This window comes from Cyanistes caeruleus, unplaced genomic scaffold (genome assembly GCF_971803275.1).
Source record: "Cyanistes caeruleus unplaced genomic scaffold, bCyaCae1.hap1.1 HAP1_SCAFFOLD_360, whole genome shotgun sequence".
Lineage (NCBI taxonomy): Eukaryota > Metazoa > Chordata > Aves > Passeriformes > Paridae > Cyanistes > Cyanistes caeruleus.
The window spans coordinates 18,549-35,644 of record NW_028256121.1 but is presented as its reverse complement, the minus strand read 5'-3'; the positions used below and the strand labels follow the sequence as shown (position 1 = coordinate 35,644).

The 17,096-nt window shown below is 48.1% G+C and overlaps 1 pseudogene; it reads right to left on the bottom strand.

The window, feature by feature from the left end:
* Window positions 1-1,586: 1,586 nt before the first annotated feature.
* Window positions 1,587-2,797, bottom strand: LOC147645409 (uncharacterized; annotated as a pseudogene).
* Between the last annotated feature and the right edge of the window lie 14,299 nt (window positions 2,798-17,096).

Below are 17,096 nucleotides of genomic sequence, written 5' to 3'. Positions count from 1 at the left end.
AGGAGGACAAGGAGGAGGAGGCGGAGAAAAACGAGGAGGAGGAGGAGGACGACGTGAAGACCGAGGAGGAGGAGGAGGACGATGAGGAGGAGGAGTATGAGGAGGAGGATGATGAGGAGGCAAAGGAGGATGTTGAGGCGGAGGAGGAGGAGGATGATTAGTAGGAGGAGGAGGAGGACAATGAGTAGGAGGAGGAGGAGTACAAGGAGGAGGAGGAGAATCTGGATTAGGAGGAGTAATAGGAGGACGAGGAGGAGGACGAGGACAAGGAGAAGAAGGAGGAGGAGGAGGAGGATGAGGCAGAGGAGGAGGAGGACGACGACGAGGACAAGGACAAAGACGAGGACAAGGAAAAGCAGGAGGCGGACGAGGAGGAGGAGGAGGAGTAGGTTGAGGAGGAGGAGAAGAAGGAGGACGAGCACGAGGAGGAGGAGGATGCGAAGGATGAGGATGAGGACGAGAACGAGGAGAAGGAGGATGAGGAGAAGAGGTAGGAGGAGGATGAGGAGGAGGAGGATGAGGAGGAGGAGGAGGGGGAGGAGAAGGAGGAGGAGGAGGAGGAGGACAAGGATGAGGAGGACGAAGAGTAGGAGGAGGAGGAGGTGGAGTAGAGGAGGTGGTAGAGGAGGAGGAGGAGGACGAGGGCCAGGAGGTGAAGGACGAAGAGGAGTACAAGGAGGAGAAGTGGGAGGATGTCGAGGAGGTCGAGGAGGTGGAAGAGGACGAGGAGGATGAGGAGGAAGAGGAGAAGGAGGAGGAGGAGGAGGAGGAGGAGGAGGAGGGGGACCAGGAGGAGGGGGAGGTGGAGGACGACGAGCAGGGGGCGGAGGAGGAGGACGAAGATGAGGACGAGGAGGAGGACGAGCAGGGGGCAGAGGAGGAGGACGAGGAGGAGGAGGAGGACGAGCAAGAGGAGGAGGAGGAGGAGGAGGACGAAGAGGAGGACTAGGAGGACGAGGACGAGGACGAGGACGAGGACGAGGACGAGGACGAGGATGAGGACGAGGACGAGGAGGAGGAGGAGGAGGATTTCCGCAGCGACGGAAAGCCTGGTGCAGTGCGACTCCTCTAGACACAGCCTTGAGAAAGGCTGGCCCGAAGCGCATGTGGGCAGCTTCGAGCAGTTGAGTGATTCCAGGTCAGCTCAGTAATTATAGAGTGATTTCAGCTCAGCTCAGGGCAACTCGGCTCAGCGGCGGCGGGCAGGCGACACAGGAAGCAGGGACGAGAATGCTGGTCCAGCGTTCCACCGAGGCACAAGCCTTTATTCAGGCAGAGCTTCGGCAAAGGGTACCGGCAACAGCGAATCCACTCGAACTGGGGAAAGGCCGGAGTATTTATGGGGAAGGAGAGGTGCTGGGGGGGGAGCCCGAGATACCTGTACCGGGGTTGGACAGCAGGGGAGAACACCAGTGAAACACAACAGTTTAACATATCTGACTCAAAGAGCCCTGGGAGCGACACACTGTGTCTGTCTTACAGAGAAGTGTCTCCTCCCCACGGGAGAGCCAGGATCTCGGGCCCAGTGGGCTCCTCCGCACCCACAACTCCCCCTTCTTTACTTTTTAAAAAGGCATCTCCTAGAGAGTTAGCTGATAGCTTCCTAAAATATGAAAACATACTTAGGAAGATAATAACAATCAAGAAAACTCAAAAAATGTTCTTGAGGATGGAGGCAACCCATCTCTCGAGTCCCCAGCTCACAAAAAGGTCTTCAAGCCACTGGGGCTCTTTTTCATTCTGGAGTTTTTGGACTGCCTGTTGGAGTCTCTGGATGCGGGCGTGGATGCCTTCACTGGGGCTGGAGAGGTTAAAGCAGCACAAACCATCTGATTCCTCGCAGCCGTGTCCATGGGCCAGGAGTAGAAAGTCTATGGCAGCTTGGTTTTGTAGCGTGGCATGCCTAACAGTCTCTTCATCTGTCAAGAGGTCACTCAGGACAGAGAAGGTCCAGTTGGCCTGCTTACCAAGCCAACACTCCAGGTGAGAAGGCTCACCAAGGGCTTTAGCAGCAGCTGCACACTGGAAAAATGCTGACATCACCACCCTCTTCGTGTAGGACCGATCTTTAATTTGGCTATCACAATTTTCATCTAATTGGGCGAGATCTTTCTTTTGGTGGGCCAATTCATTCTTTTTCAGCCAATCATGTATTAGAGTTGAATTTGGAGTGAGGATGGTAAGCTGTCCAAATGTGCAAGGACCTCCCCGGAGTCGGGAAGGGATTCCTGCCCACACTCTATCCCCACAGATCAAGAACACTCCCCGGGGCAGCACTCTGGGACAGTGAGAGGAGGTGGATCGTGTGCTGCTGGTGTAATTGCACCATTTGGACTGACTGTAAATTTTACTGTTGGGACTCACATTTTTCCTTGATTTAATTGCCTTTTGGTATTCGAGGCAGGCCATGCATTGGCTACTGGGTGATAATTAAAATTTATGCAATAGCTTTGGAGGATCCCAAAAGCTCTAATTCCTGGGGTTCCTCTGGTGCATGGGGCAAGATCTTTGTCCACTCATCCCAGGTGTCTACTGGGTTGGGTTCTTTCCATGTGAAAGGATATTTATGGGGCTTTAAAGAAATCTCTACCAGGCAGGATGACAGAGGGTTGGTGGCGCTGCCCATGGACAAGCACATGTGTTCTTGTTGGAGCGTCTTTGTGAGGGTGATCCACACATACTCCTGGGGCTGTGCTACTAGCCAGGCATCCACAGCTGATGTTTTCAGGAGCATCCAGATAAGCAGGAACATCAGGAACTCAAGGATGGTTTTGCTCTCCATTTCTAAAATAGGACATAAACGATTAGCTCTGATTTTTGGAGGGGGGGGGAAGCTATTTTCTTTCTCCCTTTCCTCTCCTGTCTCCCCCCTCTTTAAAAAAAAAACCAAGAAAACAAAAAAAACGAAACAATTATAGGCGAGATTATTCTGTGTACTGGGGACACATGACCCGACACCAGCAGCAGCACAGAGGTGCACTTTGCTGCAAACTAACAATTTGGGCTAGGCAATGAGGGCAAGAAGGGGAAGGGGGAGGGAGTTAAGAAGACTTGTGTACTGTCACGGTGTCAGGCGTGACGTTGGCAGTTGTCTCGTTGTGGCCCTGGCAGCAGGACAGTTTGGCCTCTGTCTGGTTGTTGGTCTGGTGGCAGGTCAGTTCGGTAGACTCCGACGACGTCTCCGTTTCCAGGCTGCAGTGGGCTGCTGTTTTTCTGGACCTGTGTGGGTCTCAGGAGACTTTGAAAGTTCTGAATCTGGTGCAGGGTTTGTAGGGCCTAAATAAGGTTTCACATTTTTCCCTGGGAGCCACTTAGGTCCTGATGGTGTGGACACACATGCGTACCCTCTCCCCCAGGTAATCAGTGGGAAAGGTCCCGATGTCAGTTGTGATTCAGGATCCTTGATCAGCACTGGCGGCTGCTCTGTGAGTTTGGCATGAGTTGAGTTAGAGAAGTGCCGAATTACAGGGCGGTCAGGCTCTGTAGGCGAACAATTTAGAAAGTTCATGACATACAGAGCTTTACAGAGCCTCTCAATGGGGGGAATGATTTCTGTTCCTCCCCGCTGGTGATCAAGGATTCTTTTTAGGTTTTGGTGGGTTCTCTCTACTATTGATTGCCCTGTGGGGGAATGAGGAATGCCCGTGGTGTGTTTCACCCCCCACTCATTGAAAAAGTCTCTTAATTTGTGAGAGGTGTAAGCAGGTCCGTTGTCTGTTTTAATTTGTTCTGGGACTCCCAGGGTTGCAAAAGCAAGGAGAAAATGTCGGATGGCGCGCTTGGCATTTTCTCCTGCACGGGCTGAGGCAAACACTGCACCAGAGAAGGTGTCTACGGAGACATGTACGTATTTGACTCTCCCGAAGGACGGGACGTGAGTGACATCAGTTTGCCATATCTGGCAGCTGTTCAGTCCTCGGGGGTTAACCCCGGAGTTAACGACCGGTATTTGGAACGATTGGCAATTGGTGGCAACTATTGCTCTAGCCTGGTCTCTGGGTAGTCTGAACATTCTCATCAGTGCAGGCACGTTCTGGTGGAAGAACTGGTGGGACAATTTCACTTCTGCGAAAATGTCAGGGACATTGGCTGCTCCAGCAGGCATGGCTAAGGTGTCTGCCCTCCTGTTTCCTTTGGCAATGGCACCTGGGAGGTCAGAATGTGCCCTCACATGCATGACATAGTAAGGTTGCTTTCTGTGGGAGATAAGATATACTAATTCAGAAAGCAATTTGTATAAATTTGGGTTAGAGACCTCTTTTAGAAACGCATGTTCTGCTCTCATAGCTATTCCAGCCACATAAGCCGAATCAGTCACCAGATTGAAAGGTTCTTGGAATTTCTCAAAAGCTCTGACAACGGCTGCTAACTCAGCAATCTGTGGTGATCCTTCGACCACTTGGACATCAGACTCCCATTTCTGTGTCCTGGGGTCCTTCCAAGTCATGACTGACTTGTGGAACTTCCCTGAGCCATCTGTGAAAACCGTCAGGGTCTGGAGCGGTGTTTTGCTCTGTAATGATTTGGGGACCAAATTAAATGTGGTTTTGAAAAGTCTGTGGCCAGGTGGGTGTATAGAAATTTGGCCTGAATAGCTATCGAGAGCAAACTGAAGGCTCTCATTGGTTTGGAGCAAAGGCTCCAAACTTCCAGTTGCCAATGGGAGGAAGATGAAGGTGAACTCACAGGCTGCAAGAGTGTGGAGGCAGACTCTAGCTCTTTTAATGAGTTCAGCCATGATTTCCTGTGGGGTGGTAATAGTTTTAGTGGGCTAGTTATGTGTAAAAATCCACTTGATGATAAGGAGAGGATCCTTCAATGCCGTGTCCCATTGGAAAATGAGCGCGTGTAAGCGTGGGGCCTTACCCAGGATAACCAGCTGGAAGGGCAGGCTGGGCTCATAGCAGTGGGCTTGCCGTGAAGACAGGGCCTCCTGAAACCTTGGTGATGGATTCCCGGGCCTCCAGCGTGAGGGAGCGTGGTGAATCGAGGTCCTCGCTGCCGTGGAGCAGGTTGAAGAGGGGTGCAAGGACTTCTGTTGTTACCCCAAGCAGAGGGCGTACCCAGTTGATGGACCCGCAGAGCTGATGTAGGTCCCGCAGGGTCTTGGGGTCGTCTTTGATGGTCAGCTGCTGGGACACGATGGTCTGCTCGCGGATCCAGAGTCCCAGGTAGGTCCAAGGGCAGGTGTGCTGGATCTTGTCCTCACAGATCTCAAATCCAGCGTCCTCATTTGTCTGCATAGTTTTTTGTAAAGTCCGGTGCAGACAGTCATCGTCAGCAGCACAAACCAGGATGTCATCCATGTAGGGGAGGATGACAGCATCTGGGAACAGAGTCCTCACAGGTGACAGGATGTGGGCCACGTACCATTGGCAGATGGTAGGGGAATTTTTCATCCCCTGAGGAAGGACCAGCCAATGGTATCTTTTTAAAGGTGCTTGTCTGTTTGGAGAGGGAACCGAGAATGCAAATCTGGGAGCATCCTGAGGATGGAGTGGTATGTTGAAAAAACAGTCCTTCATGTCAATGACAACCAGCTTCCAATCCCGGGGGGAGCATTGAAGGGGAGGGCATACCGGGCTGAAGGGGTCCCATGTCCTCAATGACTTCGTTGATCTTTGGGAGGTCCTGAAGGACCTCCTTGCCTGTCCTTGCCTGGTTTGCGTAGGACAAAGACAGGGGAGTTCCAAGGGCTGTTGGACTCAGTGAAGCGGCCCTTGGCAAGCTGCTTTTCCACAAGGGCTTCCAGTGCGCGCAGTTTGGTCTCAGATAGGGGCCACTCATCAACCCACACTGGATGGTGCTGTTTCCAGGTGAGTTGGGGGATGGTAGGCGTGGCGTGCTTCTCAGTGACCCTGACTAAAAATCCCTGCTGGGAATCCACAGAGAAGCCCCACATTGGGACAGGAGATCCCATCCCCGGAGGGTGATTGGTGCTCTCACCACAAATGGCCTGATGGCTGCCATTTGTCCCTCAGGTCCTTCGATAACAATATTCCGTTTGCTCCTCACGGAAGCTGTCATCCCTCCAATTCCTGAAATCATGCCTGCTACAGGTTGTAATTCCCAATTGTCTGGCCACTCGGAGCAGGCGATGATGGTAACATCTGCTCCAGTGTCTATCATTCCTGGGCACTGAATCCTTTCCCCATAACAAAACAGGCTGCAGTCCACAATGGGTTTGCAGGAGCCCACAACCTGTGTCCACATAGCACTGGGGTTGAGGGGAACATGATCTGGGCAGTCACTAGGAAGTAAAAAGGCCTGTGCCACAGGAGTCTGTTCTTTTAAATAATAAGGAGGGTCTATGCGGGTCAGAGAGATGGAAATTTCATCTCCAGGGTATATAGTCTGGACCTCAGGAACAGTATGAATTTGTTCTGGACAGTTGGTAGGATCCCCAAGTATTAAGATGTTAGAGGGACCGCCTGGTGGTCCACGTTTCCCTGTGGGGACTTCGTAAACACAGTCACCCTTCATATGTAGAGTGTCTAGCTACCAGTTGATGCCGGGTTTGCATCTGAAGCGCTCCACCTTCTGGGCTTGATATCGGGGTACCCGTGGAGGCAGGATGGTGGGTTTGGCAGGAGGGGTGGAGCGGTGCGGCATTTGATTTGATGTCGAAGCGCGGGGCCGTTCCGCGCTCTGCTTGAAGTTTCCCGAATGCCAGTTCTGTCTGGGGAACCGTTGGTGGGCTGGAGGTTGTATAGAATATCTCTGTGGACAGTCTTTGAAAAAATGTCCAGGCTCACCACAATTAAAACAACAATTTCTATTGGGGTCTGCAGCATAAGCTCCAGATATCGCCTCTGCCACTCCTTTAGCCACTGCAAGTGCCACTGTATTCTCACTTAAGGCAGAGGAGTGCTTGGTGCAAGCTTCAACCATCTGATCTATGGTTGGTTCTGGGTCCAGTGGGAGGGCTCGCAAAACAGCTTTGCACTCTTGATTAGCATTGGCCATTGCTATTTTTACTAATAATTCCTTTTGCGCCTGTGGACTCTCTATCTGCTTTTCAATGGCCACTTTTAACTTATCAATATATTTGATAAAAGACTCAGTTGCCCCTTGCTTAATATTGGTGAAGCACTGTGTTGGCACTTTATCATCAGGGGTGGTAAAAAGAGGTATCTTAGCAGCATTAGCTGTATCCTGTAAAGCTGCTTCAGGCAGGTCCCGGGCCTGATGTCGGGGCTTCTGGAAATCTCCTTCTCCTGCTAATTGTTCTAAAGTAAAATTAGGTCTGTTAGCATCTTTAGCATAAACATCTGATAACTGCTTTAAATGTTTTTTCCACTGCCTCTCCCACAACATGTATTCTGCTGGAGAGAGAAGGCAGTTCATAATATTTTTGATGTCATGGGGGACCATGACGTGGGCAGAGAAGGAGGCTTCCAGCATGTGTTTAAAAAAATGTGAACTCCTGCCATGTTCCTCTGCAGCTTTGCAAAGTTCCTGCAGTTCCCTATAATGAAGGGACTCCCATACAGCAACTTGTGCCCCTGTCCTGTCTCTCCTCATTATTACAGGAAAGGCAAGTATTTTCCGGGACAGAGCTGAGTTCCCTGCCCGTGTGGCTTCCCTCTGCACCTCAGCCCAGGGGTCTTCATACTCAGAGTCTGAATAAGAAGATTCACTGCTCTCATCTCCTAGTGGAGATGGGGCGTGCTTGCTGGCAGCACGGTGCTGGCTCGGCTGCCTAGAGCTGGCCCTTTTGTGGCTGCGGGGGGAGGCCGGGGTGGCCCCGCTCCAGCCGGAGCCGTCCCGACCTCCGGGGCACAGGGTCCCTGGAGCGGGCGCGCCGCTGGGGACGGGGCCCCGGCACAAAGGGACAGGAGCGGAGCCCGCGATGGGGAGGGGTTCCCGATGGATGGGGCGGGGCCCGACGCGGTTACACCCAACGACACAGTGTGGGGGGAGGGGCAGCAGGACGCGGCCGGAAGAGAAGGGGTGAAGGCGGGAAATCCGGGGTGGGACTAGGACAAAATGGTGTGGCCGGCCACGCGGCCAGCGCCTGCTGTGCTAACGCTAGGAACTGGGGGGGACACAACTGGGTGTGAAGGCATAGGAGAGAGGGTAGAGGAAGGACCCAGGGCGGCATGGCCACTGCTGCCCTGGCACGGGCAGAGAGACGGTGGGGGGGTGTCAGAGAGATGGCAGCAGCTCTGTGCCTGGGGGCAACGTCCATCCCCCGACTGACTCTCAGATAGGGAAAGGGGTTCGGGGACACCTGGAGGGGCTGACGGGGTTGGGGGGTTTAACTGGGGACCCAAAACTCCCTCTTCTTTTTTTCCCTCTTTTTCCAATGAGAAAATAATATTTTTGTTATAAATGCAACGGCAAATTAAAGATAAACAAAGATTAATTTCTTATAAATTAATAAAGTAACAAACAGTGAGGAAAAAACCACAATAAATGGACAGCGCAGCGCTGGGTGGACAGGGTCTATACGCAAGGTATAGGTGTTCCCAAATCCACGTCTGAGGGTTTTCTGGCCTGGGTTTTTATAGGGATTTTATGTCCCCAGGCTAGAATTCCAACCAGTTTCCATTCACCAAATGTCCCTGATTGTCTGGTGAATGGATTTCCTGGCCTAGAACATTGAGTCAGTAAGTATCCGGGCAGAGTCTCCTCAAATGCAAAATGAGTCTGTATGTATTTTAACATAATTCACCACAGCAGGATTGAGAGATCCGGGTTAGCGCCGATGCATATCTCGGAGGAGTAGCCTCTTCTTTGTCTCTCTTGATTGAATTTCTGTAGTATGGGTTTGGCGGGTGTGGTGTTCGATTCTGGCAACGACCATTTTCCTGGGGCTCGTCCCTTTTGTCTTGCTTGATGGTCTCCGGCCGAAATCGGCCGGGCGTTGCCTTTCTCTGGAGGGAGACTTTTAGGCTGGTTCTTTTGTTTCTATGATGGCCTGTGTCCTGTCTTTTCCTCCGAGTTGATGAGTCTGCTGAAACTTGTTATCTGGGGGGGTTCTTTTGCAATTCGTGATTTTTGGAAAAGGAATTCTATCTCGACCGGGAGGAGAATTCCTTATTCCATACTTACATTTAGTTATAATTATACATACTTTATTTAAACTTCTTACTCCGAATTTTTATTTACTCAATTCTTTATTACATTTTGAAACACAGGAAAAAACTTTGCAACAGAAAAATCCCCCTTAGCTTGAACTGTATATAACTTTTGTTATAAATGCAACGGCAGATTAAAGATTAACAAAGATAAATTTATTATAAATTAACAAAACAGCAAAACAGCGAGGAAAAACCACAATAAAATGAACAGCGCAACGCTGGGTGGACAGGGTCTATACGCAAGGTATAGGTGTTCCCAAATCCACGTCTGAGGGTTTTCTGGCCTGGGTTTTTATAGGGATTTTATGTCCCCAGGCTAGAATTCCAACCAGTTTCCATTCACCAAGTGTCCCTGATTGTCGGGTGAATGGATTTCCTGGCCTAGAACATTGAATCAGTAAGTGTCCGGGCAGAGTCTCCTCAAATGCAAAGTGAGTCTGTATGTATTTTAACATATTTCATCACAGCAGAATCGAGGGATCCGGGCTAGTGCCGATGGATATCTCGGAGGAGTAGTCTCTTCTTTGTTTTTCTTGATTGAGTTTCTGTAGTTTGGGTTTGGCGGGTGTGGTGTTCGATTCTGGCAACGACCATTTTCCTGGGGCTCGTCCCTTTTGTCTTGCTTGATGGTCTCCGGCCGAAATCGGCCGGGCGTTGCCTTTATCTGGAGGTAGACTTTCAGGCTAGTTCTTTTGTTTCTATGATGGCCTGTGTCCTGTCCTTTCCTCCGAGTTGATGAGCCTGCTGAAGCTTGTTATCTGGGGGGGTTCTTTTGCAATCCGTGACTTTGGAAAAGGAATTCTGCCTCGACCTGGAGGGGAATTCCTTATTCCATATTTTCATTAGTTATAATTACACATACTTTATTTAAACCTCTTATTCCGAATTTTTATTTACCCAATTCTTTATTACAGTCCCCCACCTAATAATTTGATCATATTAAAAATTCGTGTTTACATACTTTTTCAGAGGAATATCAGGTTAGATAATGTCGTTTTCCTCTTTGTCTAACTCTTCTATATTTTCTGGGGACAACGTATGTTTGTTTTCAAATTCTCTCAATGCCTTAACCGCATTTCTACTCTCTTTTTCTTCTTCTAACTTCATGATTTTTGAAAGAAGGGTAGCGTTTCCTTGTGCCTTTTCTGGGTCTATTGGGAGAGAGGCAATCTGCATTCCTTGAACGACAGAATGTATTAGTCTGATCAGACAAGGAATTAGGCAGGGTAGAAAGATGACTCCGGCAATAGAACATCCTATAAAGAATACTAGCTTTTTCCACCATGCCCCTTGCCCAAAAATTTGATCCCACCAAGAGGCTTGTAAAATCGAATTCCATTTCTGGACGGGTACATGGGCTACTTTCTTTATTTCAGCAGCTAGACCCTTTATAGTTTCTCCGAAGTCATCTATTTCCATGCAACACTCTGACTCGTTATATCTGCCACACACTCCTCCCTCCTCAGCTAGCAAATAGTCGAGAGCGAGTCTGTTTTGGTAAACAAAGGCTCTCATCTGGGAATGTTGTTTTGCTAGGAGTTCCAGGGCTTCTGAAGTGTGGTTTGAAACGACTTCTACCACAGCCTGTAACCTAATGAGCCGATTGAGGAGGTAGATTGGAGTCCTGTAACCCCAACTGCCATCATTTGCCCATGTTGCCGGTCCATAATATTGTATGATTCTTTTGGCCGGCCATTCCTCCCCCTTCCATTTGTGGTTACCTCTGGCTATTGGTAGCTCTCGTTTCGATTCCCTCTTTTGTCGGGCTAGAGTTTCAAAGAGGGGAGCACCTAAAGACCTGCTTTCATCTTTAGGTAATGTAAAGAAAAAAGGCCGAATTATTCCGAGTGTGCATGACCCCTTCCAATTTCTGGGCAATTCACTGTATGCTTTCTTTCCACATATCCAGTAAATCCCATCCGGTGCCTTCCAATCTCTGTTAAGTTTTGCCGGGTCCTCCCAATATTCCCTCAGGCCGAGAAAGGCATGGAAGGGATTCGCCCCGTCCTGTTTGTTCCAACATAAACCAATTAGATCTATCCATTCGCAATTATTTTCCCGAGATTGGCTCCAATAGCCCTCGGGTGATTCCGGCTGCCAAATTTTTGTCTTTTTATCTGAATTTACCGAGAGAGTTTTTACACACGGGGTGTAACCAACTAGCTCGGTGAATTCCCTTCCTTCCCGACTGACACAAAAAGTTCCAATGATTCTTTTGTCAATCACCCACCCCTCTGGTCGCTGGGTTGTTTTGGATAATTTCAATCCTGTCCACTTAAGTAATTGTTCTGGGGTTAATCCTTCTCCCTTCCATGGCCATCTTTCGGCTGATTTCAGGCCGCCACATATCCAACAATTAGTCAATCCTAATTCGGTAGCTATTTCCTGCATCAGATCTATAAATAGATTCTGATTAGGGCTAGGTAGCTTCCAATTATCGTATTGTTTTTCTAATTGTTCGTATTGCTCACTGAGAGAGTTTAACCTTTCTTGTTCGAGTCTTTTTCTCTTATTTTCCATTTCCTGCCTCTTTAGTTCAAGAGTCAATTGTTTTATTTTATTTTCAGGGTCTGAACCATCCTCGTCTTTTGCAAAACAGATCACCTGATCAAACTGTAGACACACTCTGTCATCGTCATTTTTCAGTAAATCCAAAACTATCGGTTCATTACTGAATGACACTTTCGTTTCGTGTTTCAGGTTCCTCCCTTCCCAGTACAATTTCCCCTCCATGGTACAATATTTTAAGTTTGCTTTATTGTAACACAAGGGGTTGACTCTGTGATACGCAATGAACGTCGACTGCTCCTTTCCTCCAATCCAGACAGTTTTATTACACTGCCCGCAGACCGAGATTGGGGAAACCCCTCCTATGTCTCTCTTACTTCGTAGATGGGTCGCTTGGACCTCTTTTTCCCCTGTGATATGGGGTTGCCTTTTTCCAGTACCTATCCCCGGGGTGGAGCACCAAATTTTCTCTTCTAGCTTACACAGGTCCATTTGGGTACTATTTGCCCAACATTCTCCTGCGTGCAATTCCGGAGGGCAAGTGATCAATGGCTCGGTTCGTGTGGCAGTTTGGCACTGCTCACACTTCCCCAGGGAGGTCGTCCCTGGAGGCGCCTCGGGGCCCATTCTCTCGGTCCAGCACATGGCTAGGTTCAGGATCGTCAGGATTCCCCACAATCGCATCCCTCTGCCATTCCCTCCGCCCGTACAGGAACATACGGCGGGGATAACCATCTTCTCGGCAGCAAGGACTGTCTTCAGGGGCCCTTGACGTCCTGATGGCAAACCTCCTTTTAAAGGTTGCCCACCGAGATGCCTTGATCATGCCGCTCCTGCACGGTACTTTTACGTTTCGGCGGCACTCGATTATTAGAGGTTCCGCTTTACAGTCCAAATGGCCTCGTAATCCCTTTTGAAAAAATCGGAACCACTCTGGAGAGTCGAGTTCCAAGATACCCACCCGGGTAGCAAGTGCTAGAAAAAGGTTGGTCTGTTCTAATTCCTCTTTGTAACACGCGGCACACAACCCTCTTGGTTTTTGCCCTCCCAAACAATGAGTCACCCACGTTTGTTTACAATATGCACACTTAAAATGTACAAAAGGAAAACAATAACATTCAAAATTGGTGCAACTTATCCTGTCTTCGCTGCTCATTTGTTGTTCCGCTGAAGCCTGATTTTCAATTCTCCCGGAGGGGTTACAATTTTCCACTCGGGGGAATCGTGAACCGAAACTTTCTTCACTCGGGAAGAGTGTGTCCAGCCCTTTTCAGCCGTGTGAACCGCGGTGTCTGTAGTCAGGAGGACGAGGAATGGTCCTTCCCAGTGAGGACTGAGGGGTTGCTCTTTCCACACTTTGATCAATACTTTGTCCCCTGGTTGAATTTGGTGGATCGGAAATCCCAACGTGCTGCTCTGAGGAATCAATCCTCTTCTCCTTAACTCCTGTAAGTTTTTATTTATAGAAATGAGATAAGGTTGGAGTTGCACATCCTCCGTTTGAGGATGTTCAACCGGCATACCATGCTTGTACGGCATTCCATACAGCATTTCCAAGGGGGACAGCCCTGTTTCTGAGTTCGGCATGGTTCTTATATTCAGCAATGCCAAGGGGAGACATTTGACCCAGGACATTTTTGTTTCAATTGTCAATTTGGATATTTGTGATTTTAATGTCTGATTCATCCTTTCCACTTGCCCCGAGCTTTGAGGGTGCCAAGGAGTATGATATTGCCATCTGATCCCTAATGCATCGGACAACTGTTTGATAATTTTTGAGGTGAAATGTGTGCCCTGGTCCGAATCAATATGGTCTACAATACCATATCTAGGAATTATTTCTTCCAGTAGAATTTTAGACACTGTTTGGGCCGTAGCCTTAGCTCTGGGAAAGGCCTCTACCCAATGTGTCAATTTATCTACTATAACTAACAAATATTTATTTCTGCCAATTTTCGGTAATTCTGTGAAATCCACTTGGATTCTTTCAAATGGTCGATATGAGATTGGCCGACCTCCCCAATTGGTTTGCCGAAAATTCGCTCTGTTTACCTTTTGGCATATCACACATCCCTGTACCTCTTGTTTTGCGAGCTCGAAGATTCCTTTACACCCGAAGAATTTTAAAAATTGTTCAGCCAATGCCCTGGTTCCCCAATGGGTTTGTGCATGTAGTCTTTTGAGTATTCCTTTTGCTATCCCCTTCGGGACCAACTCCCTTCCGTCAGGTAACCACCATTTACCCTCTTTGAAATGTCCCCCTACCTTTTTTGAAGTCTTCCTGCTCCTTTTCCGAAGGAAGCACTGAAACCTCTGGAGGTTCCCTTGGGACTAGCTCAGAAATACTTACGGTCAACAATGCCGCTTTTTTCGCCTCTTTATCCGCTAAATTGTTTCCCCTTGTATGGAATTGTCGTCCAGTCTGGTGTCCTTTTACATGAACCACAGATATCTCCAGTGGCTCTCTGACCGCTTCTAAAATTTGTCTAATTATTTCCTCATGTACCAATCCTTTTCCTTTAGTGTTGATCAGACCCCTTTCTTCCCAAATTTTCCAGAAGGTATGCACTATCCCAAATGCATACCTTGAATCGGTATAGATGGTCCCCCTTTTTCCCTTCAAGCCTTTGAGGGCTTTTAGGAGAGCAAAGAGTTCACATGCCTGTGCTGACCAATTTGCTTTTAGGGGACCCGATTCTACAGTCTGTCCTGTTATACCGTTTACGATGGCATATCCTGATTTACGTTTTCCCTCTATCATTCTCGAGGAACCATCGATAAACCATTTTTCTCCTCCTTCCAATTCCTGATCCTCCAGATCGGGTCTTACTTTAGTCTGTAATTCTACCGTCTCAATACAATTGTGCAGTAGCTTTCCCGTTGGTTCCCTGTACAAAAATTGCGCAGGGTTTTGTGCAGAGGTTGTCCTTAATTCCAGTCCTGGTGAGCTGATTAACATGGCTTCATATTTCAGAAGCCTTGAATCGGTCAACCATTTCTCTGCTTTTTGTTGTAAGATGTTTCTTACATCATGTGGAGTATAAACTATCAGGGGAGCTCCAAACGTTACTTTTTTGGCTTCCCCAACCAACAGTGCTACTGCCACAATTGCTTGCAGACACGTAGGCCAGCCCCGACTGACTGGATCTAGGATTTTGGACAAAAACCCTATGGGTTTCTTCTTTTCTGCCCATTCCTGGGTCAAAACTCCCTGAGCTGTTTGTCCACTTATATCGACAAACAGTTGAAATTCTTTACTGATGTCTGGTAATGTTAGAACTGGAGCAGTGACGAGGGCATTCTTTAGTTCCTGGAATTTAATTTCGTCTTGCCCTGTCCATTTTAATCTATCTGTATTTAGCCTTTCATACAGAAATTTCACCTTTTCACTGTATCCTTCAATCCACTGTCTGCAATATCCCATGAGCCCTAAAAATTGCCTAATTTGTCTCTTGGTTTGTGGGGCAGGAAGTTCAAGAATTCCCACCACCCTCTCGGGATCTAATTTCTTTTTCCCTTGTGATATCCAATGTCCAAGATATTTTACTTCGGGCTCTGTGAATTGCAGCTTGGATTTAGATACTTTCAACCCTTTTTGTCCCAGAAAATTCAGCAGGGAAATGGTGCATTTCTTCACCTGCTCCTCCGTGATTCCGGCGATTAGCAAATTGTCTACATATTGTAATAGTTTTGTCCCCTCCTCTGGAGTGAATTGAGTGAGTAGTTGCTCTAAGGCTTGTCCGAACAAGTTCGGAGATTCGACGAATCCTTGTGGAAGGACTGTCCACCGCAATTGCTGATTTCGATTGGTATCTGGGTCCTCCCACTGGAAAGCGAAAAAATTCCTACTCCCTTCATCCAAAGGACATGTCCAGAATGCATCCTTTAAATCAATTACACTATACCATACATCCTCTGGTGAGAGTCTGTTCAGTAGAGTGTAAGGATTTGCTACCACCGGAAACCTGGTTCGGGTTCTAGCATTTACAGCTCTCAAGTCCTGAACCAATCGGAAGTTCCCATCGGCTTTCTTTACTGCCAGGATGGGGGTGTTATGTGGGGACATGCAGGGCTCGAGCGTGCCTCCTTTAAGCAGCTCGTCAATTATTAATTTCAAACCCTTCCTTCCTTCGGCTGGGATGGGGTATTGTCGGATCCTTATCGGATTCTCTGGATTTTCAATTTCAATTTTGATGGGAGCAATATCTAATTTTCCCACTTCCCCTTTTGAGTGCCATACTCGGGGGTCAATTTCTTTTTCATCTTTTGAAGTCAAATGCAACACCTTCACTACTAACTCCGAATTTTTCACAATGATATTTATTCCTAAAGCTATGATCATATCTCTTCCCAATAGATTGTAGTCTGCTTCTTCCACAAGCAACAAATTTCCTAAACATATCTTATTTTCTGACTCGATTTCCACCTCCTTGATTACCGAGACTTTAAATGGATCTCCTTTTGCGCCAATTACAATTACTTTTTCTTTACTCGTTTCACACCCTATAGGTAACTTCTGCAGGGTGCTTCTCTCAGCCCCGGTATCAACCAGGAAACTCATTTCCTGGCGGTGGGGACCTACCTTCAATTTTATCAAGGGCTCTTTTGCTGTTACTGTCCCCATTTGACAGAGCCCAAGACTTCCCTAATCTTCTTTAAATATTTGTTCATCTTTTATTCGTTTCCTGCAATCCCTTTTCATGTGTCCTACTTTCTTACAGTAGAAACACTCTGGAGGATCCTTTCGAGGAGGAGTTTCCTCCTTCTGAGATCCTTTTTGTTTTTTAGGTATCTGTTTACCCTGTTTCTGTTCGTGTTTTTGAACTTCTTTTACTGCAGCCACTAATATTTTGGCTTGTAGTTTCTGTTTTTCGTCTTCTCTCCTCATATAAACCTTCTGAGCTTCCCTTAGAAGCTCTTGGAGACTCTTCTCCTGCCATCCATCAATTTTCTCAAGTTTCTTCCTAATGTCCTCCCATGATTTAGCCACAAACTGCGTTTTAAGCAGGACCTCCCCCACCGAGGAACTGGGATCAGTCCCGGAGTAAATCTGCAGACTTCTCCGCAACCTTTCTAACCATTCGGTAGGGGATTCCTCCTTTCCTTGACATTCCCCAAATACTTTGCTAATGTTCTGTCCTCTGGGGACCGCTTCTCTTATTCCTTGCATGATGATATTCCTTAAATCCATCATGCTTCTTCTTCCTTCCTCGGTCTGGGTGCTCCAACTCGGGCTCACACTCGGCCACTTTTGGTCACCGGGTGTTCCCTGCGGGTGCCGCCTTTCCCAATCCCTGATGCCCGCCTGCTTAATCATTTCTCTCTCCTCCTGGCTAAACAGGGATCTCAGGATGGCCATGAGATCTTCGTAGGTGTAAATACTACTCCCTAGAAAATCGTCTAATTTTTCGGCCACTCCAAATGGGTCATCTAGCAGTCGCCCCATTTCTTTTTTGAATGCTCGTACATCCCCTGAGTTAAGGGGCACATTTACAAATCCAA